This window comes from Ranitomeya variabilis, chromosome 6 (assembly GCF_051348905.1).
Source record: "Ranitomeya variabilis isolate aRanVar5 chromosome 6, aRanVar5.hap1, whole genome shotgun sequence".
In the NCBI taxonomy this organism is placed as follows: Eukaryota; Metazoa; Chordata; class Amphibia; order Anura; family Dendrobatidae; genus Ranitomeya; species Ranitomeya variabilis.
The window spans coordinates 44,416,620-44,434,084 of record NC_135237.1 but is presented as its reverse complement, the minus strand read 5'-3'; the positions used below and the strand labels follow the sequence as shown (position 1 = coordinate 44,434,084).

The 17,465-nt window shown below is 45.6% G+C and overlaps 1 protein-coding gene across 2 annotated transcripts in view; it reads right to left on the bottom strand.

Annotated features, from left to right (window-relative positions):
• Window positions 1–17,465, bottom strand: part of SPAG6 (sperm associated antigen 6) — a 220,776-nt gene that overhangs the window by 150,703 nt on the left and 52,608 nt on the right. The gene's annotated exons all lie outside the window — the stretch shown is intronic.

The window sequence follows — 17,465 nt, the reverse complement described above, 5'->3', positions numbered from 1 at the left end:
TACGGAATAGTCTATACGTGAGCAATATAATACCGGTCATTTTTAACAAGTTTTTTGAGGCTTTTATACAACGAAATGCACCAAAGGAGATTGTACCGTGGTTTTTTTTTCCAGACTATAAGACGCACTTTTTTCCTCCAAAAATGTGGAGGTAAATGGGGGGTGTGACTTACGCCATGTACACACGCTGCGGATTCCATTGCAGAATTTTCCGCAGCGGTTTTGATAAATCCGCAGTGCAAAACCGCTGCGGTTTTTACTGCGGATTTATCGTGGTTTTTATTGCGGTTTCCGCTGCGGGTTTTCACCTGCAGTTTCCTATTGGAGCAGGTGAAAAACAGCTGCGGATTCCGCACAAGGAATTGACATGCTGCGGAAAATAAACCGCTGCGTTTCCGCGTGTTTTTTTCCGCAGCATGTGCACTGCGGATTTCATTTCCCATAGCATTACATGGTACTGTAAATGCATGGGAAACCGCTGCGGATCTGCAGCTGCGGAAACGCTGTGGATCCGCAGCAAAATCCGCAGCGTGTGCACATACCCTTATAGTCCAGATGTACCTGCTCTTGCTGTGATGGGGAGGTGGGGGAGTGACGGCGACGGAGCAGCAGGTCACAGGAGGCAGGAGTCGGCGGCTGCTGCTAACTCTTGTGCCCGTTCCTAAAGAGAATTTAGAGAAATTAATATTCACTGCATTTCACGCCCATGGGCATGGAGGGCAGTGAATATTAATTTCTATTTAATAGTGAACACGCTGTTAGCCGGCTTCCTGCAGCTGTTGAGGATTCGCATGTGCCCACTGCTAAAGTCAATGAATATTCACTGCTCTCCACTCCCATTGGCGTGGAATGCAGTGAATGTTCATTCCCTTTAGTAGCAGCACATGTGAATGCCTGGCAGCTGTAGGAAGCCGGCGGCTGCGGATAACACTGTGCTCACTATTAAGGAGCAATGAATATTCACTGCTCTCCACGCACATAGACTTCAGTTGTTATGTGCGGAGGCTGACCAGAATACCAGACAGGCGTATTGGAGCTGGTACTCAAAACGCCTTGCCAGCATGTGCATTGTGGAGTTCCAGCGCATGGTGACTTTGCACACCAGTCACTGAGCTGGCACTTGCATGCGCTGCTTCAGCAATGACAGAGCAGCGGCAGCTGTAGCAGACATGCGGAAATGGGCGGTGACGCGGCATAATTTTGGACAGAAGCTCTGGTAAACCTGGTTTTGTTTTCAGAAACAGCTGAACTAACAAGTTGAGCACATTTGAAAAGCATGGTACGTGTGTGAGCTTGCGAAGCTTCACAGCCACCACCAGGTTACACCCATTATTACACGACCAGGCCTGGTTGAAGATTCAACGGAAAAAACACAGATCTGTCTAGTCTGTTATTCCTTTAAGTAACTCTGCCTCGGTGTGCGGTTTGTCTTCTACACAAATTAGAATGAGCAGAACCTGCTGCCGCTTCGCTGAGGCAGTGCTCCAGAGCTTCCAGCTTCTGGCTGATGTAGACACCGTGCTCTGAGACAGCACATCGGAGATGGAGGATGAGGAGGAGCAGTAGGGGGTGCAGGAACTGCTGTAGGAGGTGGAGGAAACCCTGATAAAAGTAGGGCCAGCAATCCTCGACGTGGGGCACACATGCGCCATGTCTGGGTGTGACTCGGCCCCAGCCTCCACAATGTTCACCCATTGTGCTGTCAGTGAAATGTAGAGTCCCTGGCCACAAGCACTTGTACACGTGTCGGTCTTTAAGTGAAAAATGCCAATAAGTGTGTTGGTAAGGGCACGGGTAATGTTCCTGTACACGTGCTGCTACAAGGCAAAATGCCACACCAGTAGGTAAAGTGGTGGCTGGGGACCAAGTACCAAGAGATGGCTGCTAGAATGAGTCGGCGGAAATCCTCATGTCTACCAGCCCAAATAGCAATATTTTTCATGGCAAGCAGCCTGGAAATGTGCCCATTTAGCATTTGGGCCTGTGGGTGGGTGGCTGGGAACTTTCTTTTTAATTCTAAGGCCTGGGCTAGGGACAGCTGATCGCTGGGTTGGGACAATGATTTGAAAGTGCCTGATGATGGCAAATCAGAATGTGCAAGCATAGGTGCAGGGCAGGAGGCATCTGTGCCAGTATTTTGGACAAGGGATTGGGAAGCACCAGGCACAGGGAAAGAGGCAATGTTGTCACCCGATGGCACCAATCGTGGACCTAGGTATTCGGCCCACACAGTTGGGTGCTTAGATGACATGTGCCTGATCATGCTGCTGGTGGTTAGATTCTTAGTGGTCAGACTCTGCTGATCTTTGCATGGCACAAGTTGCAAATGGCCATTTTGTTTGTCTCAGAAAGCTCTGTAAAAAAGTCCATGACTGGGGCATACGGAACCTATTTAACGGAGAAATTCAGGAGTGTCGGTGTGCTGTAGAACAGTTGACCGCCTTCTCTGTTTGGTCACCTCACTGCCGCTTCCTGTCTGTTTCGGTGCTGCTTATCTCTTCCCCTCAGCGCTGTTGGCCTCACTCTGCATGCCAGCTTCCCAAGTTGGGTTGGTAACTTCGTCATCCATCACCTCGTCTTCCACCACCGCACCCTGGTCCTCCTGACTTCGTGACTTAACAACAAGATTTAGCGGCAACTGTGTCTCATCATCATCTTCCTCCTTATTCCAAATTTACTGTTCCCCACCATCATGTTCTTGTGGTCGGAGATGCTCTAAGCTTTGTGCATCACTCATGTCCTCCTGTCCCTCTTGGAGGATGCAGGTTGAGAGGCCACAATCAAGAAATGATGTTGTGAAGAGCTTCTTGGAGTGTCCTAGTGTGGGATCATTAGTCTCCTGGGACTCAACATGGTGGGAGGAAGGAGGAACAGGGTGAGGATTAAGTGATCCAGACTTTAGGCTGTTAAGACTGGACCGTGTGAAAGACTGGGTAATGCTGCCAAGCCTACTTGAAGCATTATCTGCTATCCAACTGACCACCTGTTCGCACTGCTCTGGCTTCAGAAGTGGTGCACTGTGCCTCCCTGCAAAGTAAGACAGGAACCTACGTGTTCTGGATGGGAGTGTTTCTTGTGCTCCAGCAACAGGTGTATTCACACCTGCCCAGGGCTGGACTGGCCATCTGGCAATTCTGGCAAATGCCAGAAGGGCCTGTCTGGTCTTGGGCTGCCTTGACTGCTACATTGCTAACAGAATTGTTGATCTCAAGACACCCATACTGTTAGAGTTGTGATGGAGCACAAAGTCGCTGTCTCCGTCACTTTCCCCAGCAGACAACGGGTATCATTAGAAATATTGGTCTTATAGTAAATCTTGCTGTCCTTCATCCAGGGTAATATTAGTAATATATTCCATCTGGTGCTTGGGGATGGGGACAGCATGGGCCTGTGTGATTTCAAATGCCAGGACTAAATTTCAGCCCCAGTCCATACCTGCACCTGCCCCATGCCCTTGGCATCAGCATGCACCATCATCAGCACTTTCACTTCCCTGTCCCTTAACACACACCTTACGCATTTTGTAATTGCCAGGTCTCTTGAAATCAAGTTTATTTTTAATAAAAAGAAAAAAATTGGTCACATGCAGCAATCAAAACGTTTTCTGTGAGTTTATTGCAATCAAATTCAATCCAGAAAAATGTTTCATTGTTTTTTCTCAGTTTTAGAGATCACAGAAATGTTCACAGACCACGTAACACTGTATATCTGAGAAATGGAAGCCTACAAAAAATTTTAATGCTTTTTAGCAGTTTTAGAGATCACAGAAATTTACTCCACATTATGGATTAGTGTATGGCTGAGTTATGTCAAGGAAAATGTTTCAACAATTTTTCGGTGTGTTATATAACACAAAAAAGGATCTCAAAGCACATAATACTTGACAGATCAAAATATAGTCAATTTTTTCAGCCCCCACAAAAAACTGCATCTATATATTTGCCAAAGAACTGCACAAGCCTAAACCCTGTCTACTGTCTGGATTCTGTCACTCTTCCTGCTCATGCAACTCTCCCTAGGCTCAATGCAGACTATATGTGCAGCAAACGTTTAGCCTTTAGAGGGGCTGTTTGTATGATGGCTCAGCTTCAGCACCAGTATCAACGATACAAGCCTCTGATTTATTATACTGTGCACACAGGCCTAGACAAGCACTCTCCCCTTCAATACAAAGTGTCACAGAGCTGTGCAATGGCATCAGTGTGCCGAGCCGGGAGGTGAATGTCCTTTTATAATCACTGATGTCAGACGGCGAGCCAATCACAGTAATGCCACAACCAAGATGGCTACGGCATTAGAGTAACCCACTGGCAATCCTATCATATGCTTATTGGCTGCGTAACAGGCGCTAAATATGTGGAGTCTGGATTCGAGTTTTACATCGAGCACCGCCCATTACTCGCCAAGTAACGAGCATATTATTATTATTTATTTATATAGCACCATTAATTACATGGTGCTGTACATTAGACGGGGTAACATCAAAATACAAATATCACTTACAGTAAACAAACTAACAATGACAGACTGATTACTGTCTCGAGACCGCTAAGTCTTCTGGGTAATTTTGCAATGCATCTCTGGGAACGGAAGCTGGCGGCAGCCGCGTGAGCATCGGCGGACAACAGAAGATGAGAATAGCAGGTTTTTTGCTTTTTTATTATTTTTAACATTAGATTTTTATACTATTGATGCTGCATAGGCATCAGGGGAGTATGGAGCGGGCGCTGGGCACTGACTGGACGGAAGTAGGGAGGGACTAATTCTCAGCCAGACTGTGCCCGTTTCTGATTGGTCGAGGCCGCCAGGCCTCGATCAATCAGTGACGCGGGATTTCCAGGACAGACAGACGGAAGTGACCCTTAGACAATTATATAGTAGGATATATATACAGTATATATATATATATATAATACCAAAAATTGGAACAGCACAACTCCTATACTTAGCTTCAGGTGCAATGCCCATAGACCACCCGTCCACCGGTCGTCTCCAGTCAATATTCAAACAAAAGCAGGCAGCACTCTGTTTTCAAGTAAATATGCAGGACTTTAATGGACCCACATGTCTCAGCGACGTTTCGGCTCGACTGAGCCTTTCTCAAGCAGTGAGTGTTACATTTTGGTGCATATATATAGAAACTTTTTACATCATCATCCAATTAAGGTGCCATAAAACAATCATATACATGTATAATATTACATAAAGTGCTACTGTGCTATTAAAGTGTCCAGTGTTCATATTATTCTTAGTGAATTACTGTTCCCTGTCTGAGTTTTCTGCTTACCCATGAGTAGTAGACTCAATGGTAAAAAAATTTATAAATAGGGGTTACCCCAAAAATTTGTTGGAATTGACTAAAAAGAAGGTACTACAAACAAGTAGAACTGAACTTATACAAAAGGAGATAAGAGAAAAGGATAAGAACATAAAAAGACGTATTCCATTCGTCACCACATATGGAGAAGAGAGTAAACTGGTGGCGAGTGTAATAACTAAGCATTGGGGGATGTTGGGGAAATGCTTGCCGGATATAAAAGAGTTGAGACTGCCACCCCTATTCTCATATAAAAGGAACAAGAATATAAAAGACTATTTGATCAAATCAGACGTAGGTCCTAATAAAAGAAGTAAACAAATGTTTCTAACAGGGTCTAGAAAAAATGGGTGTTTCCCTTGTCTCAATTGTGTGAACTGTACACATATGGACAAGGGGGATACTTTTGAGCACCCTATAACGAAAAAGACATATACGATGCATATTTACTTGAAAACAGAGTGCTGCCTGCTTTTGTTTGAATATATATATATATATATATATATATATATATATATATATATATATATATATATATATAGAATCAATCACAATGTAATTTTTCGATGACATGTTAATGATCTTTACAAGGTATCCCTATCTGAGACATTTATGGCATGTCCTCAGAATGAGCAGCCCTCTTTCCATTCATTCCTTGTGTACATGCAGTGACATCTTCGTCTGGAACAGGAGTCTCCCGAGGAAGTCAGCCTTCTATCCTGCTATGAACATTATACAGGTGCACAGAGATTAATGTTTTTCATTAATCTTTGACCTTCCTTTATGCATTTTTTTTAACCCCAAAACTGCAGCGAAAAGATGCAATGAAAAAAACAAAACAAAGAAACTTATGTATGCAAAACTTTATACTCCATCTGTATGTAAACTGCATAATTCATTCACTTGTGTGAAAAAAATCAACCAAAGAAAAATATACATACAACAACAACAAAAAATACAAGATCATGTAACTGTATAAAAGTATGTGTCCACGTTCAGAATTGCATCAGGATTTGCTCAGGATTTGACGCAGGTAAAATCTGCACCAAATCTGCACCTGAGGTCATTGGCAGGTCACCTGCGTTTTTGATGCGTTTTTACATGCGTTTTTCATGCGTTTTTTTTTCATGCGGATTTGTGTGTGTGTTTTGTAAGCTAAATAAAGATATCCAAAAAAAAAAAAAGAATTGTGTAGTCATTTCTTGTCCAACCTCTTCATTTACATACTCCATTGAAGAATAATGTTTACACACAGCTAGATAGATAGATAGATACGATATCTATCTATCTATCTATCATATCCATCTATCGTATCTATCGTATTTATCTATGGTATCTATCTATCGATATATCTATCTATTATCTACTGATATATCTATATATAAATATATCTATCTATATATCGATAGATATATTGATAGATAGATAATAGATAAATAATAGATTAATAGATATATACGACATATAGATGATAGATAGATGGATACGATAGATAGATAGATAGATAGATAGATAGATAGATAGATAGATAGATAGATACGAAAGATGGATCACACATGCGAGAAACTCAGACAAGTCTCGCATCTTAATACCCGGCACTGCCGCCGGCAACTCAGGAGCGGAGCGTGCTGTTGCATGTATTTCTATGCAGCCGCACGCTCCGGTCCCGAGTGCCGGTGGCAGTGCCGGGTATTAAGATGCGAGACTCGTCTGAGTTTCTGTCATGTGTGATCCCGGGCCTTAAACAAAGACACATACACCCATGAAATCTGCGTTAGGCCGGGGTCACACTCGCGAGAAACTCACACAAGTCTCTCTCTTCAAAACCCGGCACTGCCGCGGGCACACGGGACCGGAGTGTGCGGCTGCATGTATTTCTATGCAGCTGAACGCTCTGGTCCTGAGTGCCCGCGGCAGTGTCGGGTATTTACCCCGGCCTTAAATGCAGTATGTTTAATTAAAAAAAAAAAATTGAAAAAAAAAAATGGCGTGGGCTCCCATACAATTTTCTGCGCCAGAGAGGGAAAGCCAGCGACTGGGGGACTGATATTTGTAGCCTGGGAAGGGGTTAATACCCATGGAGCTTCCCAGGCTATGAATATCAGCCCGCTGCTGCCTGTGTAGCCATTACTGGCTATAAAAATAGGGGACCCCCCAAAAAAAATGTGAGGTCCCCCTATAATTTATAGTCAGAAAGGCTACGCAGACAGCTGGGGGCAGATATTCGTAACCTAGAGAGGGACCATGGGTATTTCCCCCCCCCCCCCCCGGCTACAAAAACCAGTCCGCAGCCGCCCCAGAAATGGCGCATCTATAACATGCGCCAATTCCGGCGCTTAGCCTCTCTCTTCCCACTCCCGAGTAGCGGTGGGATATGGGGTAATAAGGGGTTAATGACACCTTGCTATTGTAAGGTGACATTAAGCCGGGTTAATAATGGAGAGGAGTCAATAAGACGCCTATCCATTATTAATCCTAGTAAAGTGTAAATAAAACACAGACACTAGAAAAAAGTTTTTTAATGAAATGATTACACACACTTTTTGACCATATCTTTATTGTACGCTCAATCCTCTTGAAGACCCTCGTCCTGCAAAAAAGCAAAAAAAACAAACCAAATTCATACTCCCTGTCCGCAGATATCCCATAACGAGTGTCCCACAACGAGTCCAGCTCTGCTACATCTGGATGCCTGACATAATAATAATAATAATCTTTATTTTTATATAGCGCTAACATATTCCGCAGCGCTTTACAGTTTGCACACATTATCATCCAGACATAGCAGAGCTTGTAGATGATTGCCAGAGATAACTCTCCAGCGATCACCTACATTCTAGCACTCATGGTCAGCTGACCGTGAGAACCAGCCTAGTGTGACTGGAAATAACCCCCGGTCATGTGCAGGGCAGTTCTCGCGGTAAGCTGTAATCGCGAGAACTTATCTTACCGCGAGAACTGCAGTGTACGCGGGGCTTCCGGCAGCGGGAGAGGTGAGCCGGCAGACATGCGTAGTAAGCTGCATTAACGCAGTTACTACGCATTTCACTAATCATTAGATGCGGCTTTACCGTTCTGAAAAGACGCGCCGCATGTCCGTTTACGCGGGTCTGCCGCCTGCGTGTTTTACCGCATAGTGGAGACGGGATTTCATGAAATCCCCTCCACTATGCTGTAACATCTGGGCGCTGAGTGTTTGACGCTGCGGCTCTACGCAGCGTCAAACACGCAGCGTTTCCTGAACGTGGACACATACCCTAACATGTGCGAACTGAGCACTAATTACCTGGCGTGAACCTGGATAAACAGGAAATAAAATTACATAGTTCATGAATATTGTAAATAATTACCATAATTTTGGGAGGTTACAATATAACTCTAGTATCTGACCTGTCACTTGTGCTCTGTGCAGCAGTGAGGCAGCGCTACACAGTCACCAGCAATGTCAGACTCAATTGGAGGGTTTCAGCATTCAAAGCCACTACTAATTACTAGTAGCATGTGTTCTAGATCAAACACAAACTACAGACAGATGTCTGCTGCCTGATCTGTGTGTTCAGCTCAGAAGTGCATCCATACCGTCCAATCCATTTTTAGCCTCGTGGAGACTTCATTTCAAATCAGCCATATGCATGTCCATTAAAAAGTCTACCAGGGGCTTAGGTTCACACTTGCAAATTTTGACGCCCTTCTTTGTCCCTAAATGCGTGAAATTTGATAGCAAAATTTTGACAATTATTTCATACATTTTGAAATATAAACTATTACTATACACTCCCACAAAAATTTATATACCGTATATACTCGAGTATAAGCCGAGATTTTCAGCCCAAATTTTGGGGCTGAAAGTGCCCCTCTCGGCTTATACTCGAGTCATGATCAGTGGTGGGGTCGGCGGGTGAGCACTGTCATATAGGGTTGAGCGAAACGGGTCGATCATTTTCAAAAGTCGCCGACTTTTGGCTAAGTCGGCGTCTCATGAAACCCGATCCGACCCCTGTGCTTGTCGGCCATGCGGTACGCGACTTTCGCGCCAAAGTCGCGTTTCAATGACGCGAAAAGCGCCATTTCTCAGCCAATGAAGGTGAACGCAGAGTGTGGGCAGCGTGATGACATAGATCCTGGTCCCCACCATCTTAGAGAAGGGCATTGCAGTGATTGGCTTGCTGTCTGCGGCGTCACAGGGGCTATAAAGGGGCGTTCCCGCCGACCGCCATCTTACTGCTGCTGATCTGAGCTTAGGGACAGGTTGCTGCCGCTTCGTCAGAAGCAGGGATAGCGTTAGGCAGGGTCCACTAACCACCAAACCGCTTGTGCTGCAGCGATTTCCACTGTCCAACACCACCTTCGGTGTGCAGGGACTGTGGAAGCTTTTTTTTTTTTTTTTTTCCCCTCAGCGCTGTAGCTCATTGGGCTGCCCTAGAAGGCTCCGTGATAGCTGTATTGCTGTGTGTACGCCACTGTGGAAACCAACTGCTTTTTTCAAAGCACATATCCTCTTGTTCCTTCCTTTCTGCACAGCTATCTTTTTTGTTTGTCCACACTTTTTATTTAATTTGTGCATCAGTCCACTCCTATTGCTGCCTGCCATACCTGGCTTAGATTACTGCAGGGAGATAGTAATTGTAGGACAGTCCCTGTTTTTTTTTTTTTTTTTTTGTGGGAGATTAAGATTGGCATTTCTGCTACAGTGCCATCCCTGTGTGTGCCATCTCTCACTGAGTGGGCCATAGAAAGCCTATTTATTTTTTCCGTGATTTGTGTTCTAAATTCTACCTCAACACAAAAACACTACATCAATCAGTGGGAGAAAAATATTGGCCTCAGTCAGGGCTTGTGTGCCACTGCTGTGTGTGCTATCTCTCATTCAGTGGGCTATAGAAAGCCTATTTTTTTTTTTTTTTTTTTAATATTATTTGGTTTCTAAAGTCTCCCTGAAAAAAAAAAAAAAAACCTAAAAAAACAGTGGGAGAGTAATATTGCCCTTTCAGCTTGTGTGCCAGTCTTGACTCCTGGGTGTGCCACCTCTCTCTCTCATTCAGTGGGCCATAGAAAGGCTATTTTTTTTTTTGTTTTTTTTAATATTATTTGGTTTCTAAAGTCTCCCTGAAAAAAAAAAAAAAACATAAAAAAACAGTGGGAGAGTAATATTGCCCTTTCAGCTTGTGTGCCAGTCTTGACTCCTGGGTGTGCCACCTCTCTCCCTCTCATTCAGTGGGCCATAGAAAGCCTATTTTTTTTTTTTTTTTTTTAAATATTATTGGGTTTCTAAAGTCTCCCTTAAAAAACAAAAAATACATAAAAAAACAGTGGGAGAGTAATATTGCCCTTTCAGCTTGTGTGCCAGGCTTGACTCCTGGGTGTGCCACCTCTCTCCCTCTCATTCAGTGGGCCATAGAAAGCCTATTTATTTATTTTTTTAAATATTATTGGGTTTCTAAAGTCTCCCTTAAAAAACAAAAAATACATAAAAAAACAGTGGGAGAGTAATATTGCCCTTTCAGCTTGTGTGCCAGTCTTGACTCCTGGGTGTGCCACCTCTCTCTCTCATTCAGTGGGCCATAGAAAGGCTATTTTTTTTTTTGGTTTTTTTAATATTATTTGGTTTCTAAAGTCTCCCTGAAAAAAAAAAAAAAAAACATAAAAAAACAGTGGGAGAGTAATATTGCCCTTTCAGCTTGTGTGCCAGTCTTGACTCCTGGGTGTGCCACCTCTCTCCCTTTCATTCAGTGGGCCATAGAAAGCCTATTTATTTTTTTTTTTTAAATATTATTGGGTTTCTAAAGTCTCCCTTAAAAAACAAAAAATACATAAAAAAACAGTGGGAGAGTAATATTGCCCTTTCAGCTTGTGTGCCAGTCTTGACTCCTGGGTGTGCCACCTCTCTCTCTCATTCAGTGGGCCATAGAAAGGCTATTTTTTTTTTTTGGTTTTTTTAATATTATTTGGTTTCTAAAGTCTCCCTGAAATAAAAAAAAAACTTAAAAAAACAGTGGGAGAGTAATATTGCCCTTTCAGCTTGTGCGCCAGTCTTGACTCCTGGGTGTGCCACCTCTCTCTCTCTAATTGTGGGCCATAGAAAGCCTTTTTTTTTTTTTTTTTTTTTAATATTATTTGGTTTCTAAAGTCTCCCTGAGAAAAAAAAATAAATAAATTAGGTGGGAGATTAATATTGACATTAGTGCTTGAGTGACAGTCCTGCGTGTGTGTCATCTCTGTGATTTTGTGCCACAGAAAACAGAGTGTGTAACATTGTGCCTGATTTTCCTTGTGGTCTCACCAACCTGTTAAGGGATATTGAAATCATACTGAAGTTATAGCTCACCGTGTAAGTTGTTTGACAGCAACAAATAAAGTTACTTTGGTTAAGATTTTAAAACAATGAGGAAGTCTGGTGCAAGAGGTCGTCGTGGGCGTTCATTGTCAGCTGGTAATGATGGTAGTGGTAGTGGAGCATCAGGTGGTCGTGGGGATAAAAATATTCCACCTAAGTCTGGAGCTGTGGAGCCAGTTTCGTCGTCAGGCTACACAAGGCCTCGAACGCTCTCTTTTCTGGGAGTAGGAAAACCGCTTTTAAAGGCGGAGCAGCAACAGCAAGTTTTGGCTTACATTGCAGACTCAGCCTCTAGCTCTTTTGCCTCCTCTTCCGAAACTGGTAAATGTAAAAGCAGCGCGTCGCTTGTGGATGTTCACGGTCAGGGACAAGTCGCTTCCTTGTCCTCCTCAGCAAAAACTACAACAAGAGAGAAGGATGCAGCAGGCGACACAACGGGTCACTCCATGGAGCTCTTTACACATACCGTCCCTGGCTTAGAAAGTGAAACATTTAACAGGCCATGCCCATTACAAGTATATTCTGACATGGAGTGCACTGATGCACAGCCACAGCCAGAGTACTATGCTGCTCCTTTGACTCAGACCACCACATTGCCCTCTCAGGGTACAGATCCACAATCAGACCCTGATGAGACTATGTTGCCCCGCCACGAACGCTATACCACCGACCGACACAGTGACACAGACGAAGTTGCACACGAGCTCGAAGAGGAGGTAATAGATGACCCAGTTATTGACCCCGATTGGCAGCCATTGGGGGAACAGGGTGCAGGCGGCAGTAGTTCAGAAGCGGAGGTGGAGGAGGGGCCGCAGCAGGCATCAACATCGCAACAGGTTCCATCTGCCGGGCCCGTATCTGGCCCAAAACGCGTGTCAAAGCCAAAACCTGTTGGAGCACAGCGTTGCCATCCGGTTAAAGCTCAGTCTGCAATCCCTGAAAAGGGATCCGAGTCTAGGAAGAGTGCAGTCTGGCATTTTTTTAAACAACATCCAACTGATCAGCGCAAAGTCATCTGTCAAAAATGTTCAACTAGCTTAAGCAGAGGTCAGAATCTGAAAAGTCTAAATACTAGTTGCATGCATAGACACTTAACCACCATGCATTTTCAAGCCTGGACTAACTACCAAACGTCCCTCAAGGTTGTAGCACCCTCGGCCAATGAAGCTAGTCAGCAACGCAACATCCCTTCCGTCACTGTAAGGCCACCATTTTCCGCACCACCGGCAGTATCTGTGCAGGTTTCTTTGCCAGCCAAAAGCAGTCAGGGTCAGGGAATCACCAGTTTTGTAGGAGGAAATATTGCATCTAGGGCACCGGCGGAAACAATACCGTCTCCAACCGTCTCTCAGTCTGCCATGTACACCGGCACACCCGAAAGTTCCACGATCTCCAGCTCTCCAGTCCAGCTCACCCTACATGAGACTCTGGTTAGAAAAAGGAAGTACTTATCCTCGCATCCGCGTACACAGTGTTTTAACGCCCACATAGCTAGACTAATCTCGTTAGAGATGATGCCCTACCGGTTAGTTGAAAGCGAAGCTTTCAAAGCCCTGATGGAGTACGCTGAACCACGATACGAGCTACCCAGTCGACACTTTTTTTCCAGAAAAGCCATCCCAGCCCTGCACCAGCATGTTAAACAGCGCATCGTCCATGCACTCAGGCAATCTGTGAGTACAAAGGTGCACCTGACTACAGATGCATGGACCAGTAGGCATGGCCAGGGACGTTATGTGTCCATCACGGCACACTGGGTGAATGTGGTGGATGCAGGGTCCACAGGCGACATCAATTTAGGGACAGTTGTGCCTAGCCCACGGTCTAGGAAACAGTTGGCTGTAGGCGTTCGCACCCCCTCCTCCTCCTCCTCCTCGTCCTCCTGCAGAAGCTACAGCTCTTCCACAGAACGCAGTCTGCCAACCACTCCATCGGCAGATGACACTGTTGCACACCAGTTGTCCCATTATGGGCCAGCTACTGCCAAGCGTCAGCAGGCTGTATTGGCTATGAAGTGCTTGGGCGACAACAGACACACCGCGGAAGTTCTGTCCGAGTTCTTGCAACAAGAAACGCAGTCGTGGCTGGGCACAGTAGATCTTGAGGCAGGCAAGGTAGTGAGTGATAACGGAAGGAATTTCATGGCTGCCATCTCCCTTTCCCAACTGAAACACATTCCTTGCCTGGCTCACACCTTAAACCTGGTGGTGCAGTGCTTATTGAAAACTTATCCTGGGTTCTCCGACCTGCTCCTCAAAGTGCGTGCACTTTGCTCACATATCCGACGTTCGCCTGTACACGCCAGCCGTATGCAGACCTATCAGCGGTCTTTGAACCTTCCCCAGCATCGCCTAATCATAGACGTTGCAACAAGGTGGAACTCAACACTGCACATGCTTCAGAGACTGTGCGAACAGAGGCGTGCTGTTATTTATTTGTGGGAGGATACACGGGCAGGCAGTAGGATGGCAGACATGGAGTTGTCAGGTGTGCAGTGGTCTAAGATACAAGACATGTGTCAAGTCCTTCAGTGTTTTGAGGAATGCACACGGCTGGTTAGTGCAGACAACGCCGTAATAAGCATGAGCATCCCCCTAATGCGTCTGCTGATGCAAAGTTTGACGCACATAAAGGAGCAGGCGTCTGCACCAGAGGAAGAGGAAAGCCTTGATGACAGTCAGCCATTGTCTGGTCAGGGCAGTGTACAGGACGAGGTAGCGGGCGAAGAGGAGGTGGAGGACGAGGAGGATGATGGGGATGAGTATATTTTTAATGCCGAACCTTTCCCGGGGGCACAGGAATTTGGTTGCGTGTCACGGCCGGGTTCTGGTTTTTTGAGGGACACAAGTGACGTAGATTTGCCTGCAACTGCCCCTCAACCAATCACAACCGGAGATTTGACAACTGGAACTTTGGCCCACATGGCGGATTATGCCTTACGTATCCTAAAAAGGGACACACGCATTACGAAAATGATGAACGATGACGATTACTGGTTGGCCTGCCTCCTTGATCCACGCTATAAAGGCAAATTGCAAAATATTATGCCACATGAGAACTTGGAACTAATATTAGCAACCAAACAATCAACTCTTGTTGACCGTTTGCTTCAGGCATTCCCAGCACACAGCGCACGTGATCGTTCTCACACGAGCTCCAGGGGGCAGCAGACTAGGAGTGTTAGGGGTGCACACATCAGAAGTGGCGTTGGACAGAGGGGTTTTCTGACCAGGTTGTGGAGTGATTTTGCTATGACCGCAGACAGGACAGGTACTGCTGCATCAATTGAAAGTGACAGGAGACAACATTTGTCCAGTATGGTTACTAACTATTTTTCATCCCTTATCGATGTTCTCCCTCAACCGTCATTCCCATTTGATTACTGGGCCTCCAAATTAGACACCTGGCCAGAATTGGCAGAATATGCATTGCAGGAGCTTGCTTGCCCGGCAGCAAGTGTCCTATCAGAAAGAGTATTCAGTGCTGCAGGTTCAATATTAACCGAAAAAAGGACTCGTCTGGCTACCCAAAATGTTGACGATCTAACATTCATTAAAATGAACCACAACTGGATTTCGAAATCTTTTGCCCCACCTTGCCCGGCCGACACCTAGCTTTCCTATGAAAAGCTCTTGCCTGTGAATTACTTTTCTAATGTCTAATTTGCTGCAGCTGATTGTACAGCATACGACATGTTTACACCTCCCTAAATGGCAAAACTCCCCACACGGGGCCGTGGTATCGCGACTTGGCGCAAGCACCCGTGAGACTGCTGTTTGTCTGAAGAGGTGGGTGTGCTCGCTTTTGGTTGACGGCATTGCTACTGGGTCCCTCATAGTACAATGTAGTGTCTCTGGCGGTGGTGGTGCGCACCCAACGTCAGACACACCGTTGTAACATGAGGGGCCCTGGGGCGGTCCCGCCGGCCTCAAGAGAGTTCCCCCCTACCCCAGCTCAAAATGTGCTCTACCACGTGCAAAATTATGTCGCACAGCTCCACCAATCTTTAGTCTATTCGCTGACATCATTCAATGTCTGGCACTGACAATACAAATTTGTAGACATCTATGATGCAACTTAAAGTAGTCTGTGTCTGTGTCCTATATTGGCACCATTAAATAGTTACTGCCAAATTACTATGTCAGAAACTCAGTAGATGAGCCCACCCCTGTACCTAAGTATGCCACCTTTTTTTTTGTTTTGGTTGTTTTGCGAGACATTAACATCTATTTATATTTTGGGAGTACTGGGACAGACACTCCTTGCACTACTCCTCCACTCACCACCAAGCTGCCTGTGTATCCATGTAACCGCTGTAAAGCTGCCATGAGCCTATTGTTTGTTATTTTAGGCCTTTGATAGCCTGTCTGCGGTCCCTACTTTAAATACTCCTCCACTCACCACCAAGCTGCCTGTGTATCCATGTAACCGCTGTAAAGCTGCCATGAGCCTATTGTTTGTTATTTTAGGCCTTTGATAGCCTGTCTGCGGTCCCTACTTTAAATACTCCTCCACTCACCACCAAGCTGCCTGCCCGTGTATCCATGTAACCGCTGTAAAACTGCCATAAGCCTATTGTTTGTTATTTTAGGCCTTTGATAGCCTGTCTGCGGTCCCTACTTTAAATACTCCTCCACTGACCACCAAGCTGCCTGCCCGTGTATCCATGTAACCGCTGTAAAACTGCCATGAGCCTATTGTTTGTTATTTTAGGCCTTTGATAGCCTGTCTGCGGTCCCTACTTTAAATACTCCTCCACTGACCACCAAGCTGCCTGCCCGTGTATCCATGTAACCGCTGTAAAACTGCCATGAGCCTATTGTTTGTTATTTTAGGCCTTTGATAGCCTGTCTGCGGTCCCTACTTTAAATACTCCTCCACTGACCACCAAGCTGCCTGCCCGTGTATCCATGTAACCGCTGTAAAACTGCCATGAGCCTATTGTTTGTTATTTTAGGCCTTTGATAGCCTGTCTGCGGTCCCTACTTTAAATACTCCTCCACTGACCACCAAGCTGCCTGCCCGTGTATCCATGTAACCGCTGTAAAACTGCCATGAGCCTATTGTTTGTTATTTTAGGCCTTTGATAGCCTGTCTGCGGTCCCTCCTTCCACTAGTCCTCCACTGACCAGACCACTGCTGCCCGTGTACCCCTGGAACCAATTATAAAGTGCCTACAGCCAGCCCATTTTTTTATGTTAGGCCTTTGAAGCCTGTCTGCGGTCCCTCCTTCCACTAGGCCTCCACTGACCAGACCACTGCTGCCCGTGTACCCCTGGAACCAATAATAAAGTGCCTACCGCCAGCCCATTTTTTTATGTTAGGCCTTTGAAGCCTGTCTGCGGTCCCTCCTTCCACTAGTCCTCCACTGACCAGACCACTGCTGCCCGTGTACCCCTGGAACCAATTATAAAGTGCCTACAGCCAGCCCATTTTTTTATGTTAGGCCTTTGAAGCCTGTCTGCGGTCCCTCCTTCCACTAGGCCTCCACTGACCAGACCACTGCTGCCCGTGTACCCCTGGAACCAATAATAAAGTGCCTACCGCCAGCCCATTTTTTTATGTTAGGCCTTTGAAGCCTGTCTGCGGTCCCTCCTTCCACTAGTCCTCCACTGACCAGACCACTGCTGCCCGTGTACCCCTGGAACCAATTATAAAGTGCCTACAGCCAGCCCATTTTTTTATGTTAGGCCTTTGAAGCCTGTCTGCGGTCCCTCCTTCCACTAGTCCTCCACTGACCAGACCACTGCTGCCCGTGTACCCCTGGAACCAATTATAAAGTGCCTACAGCCAGCCCGTTTTTTTATGTTAGGC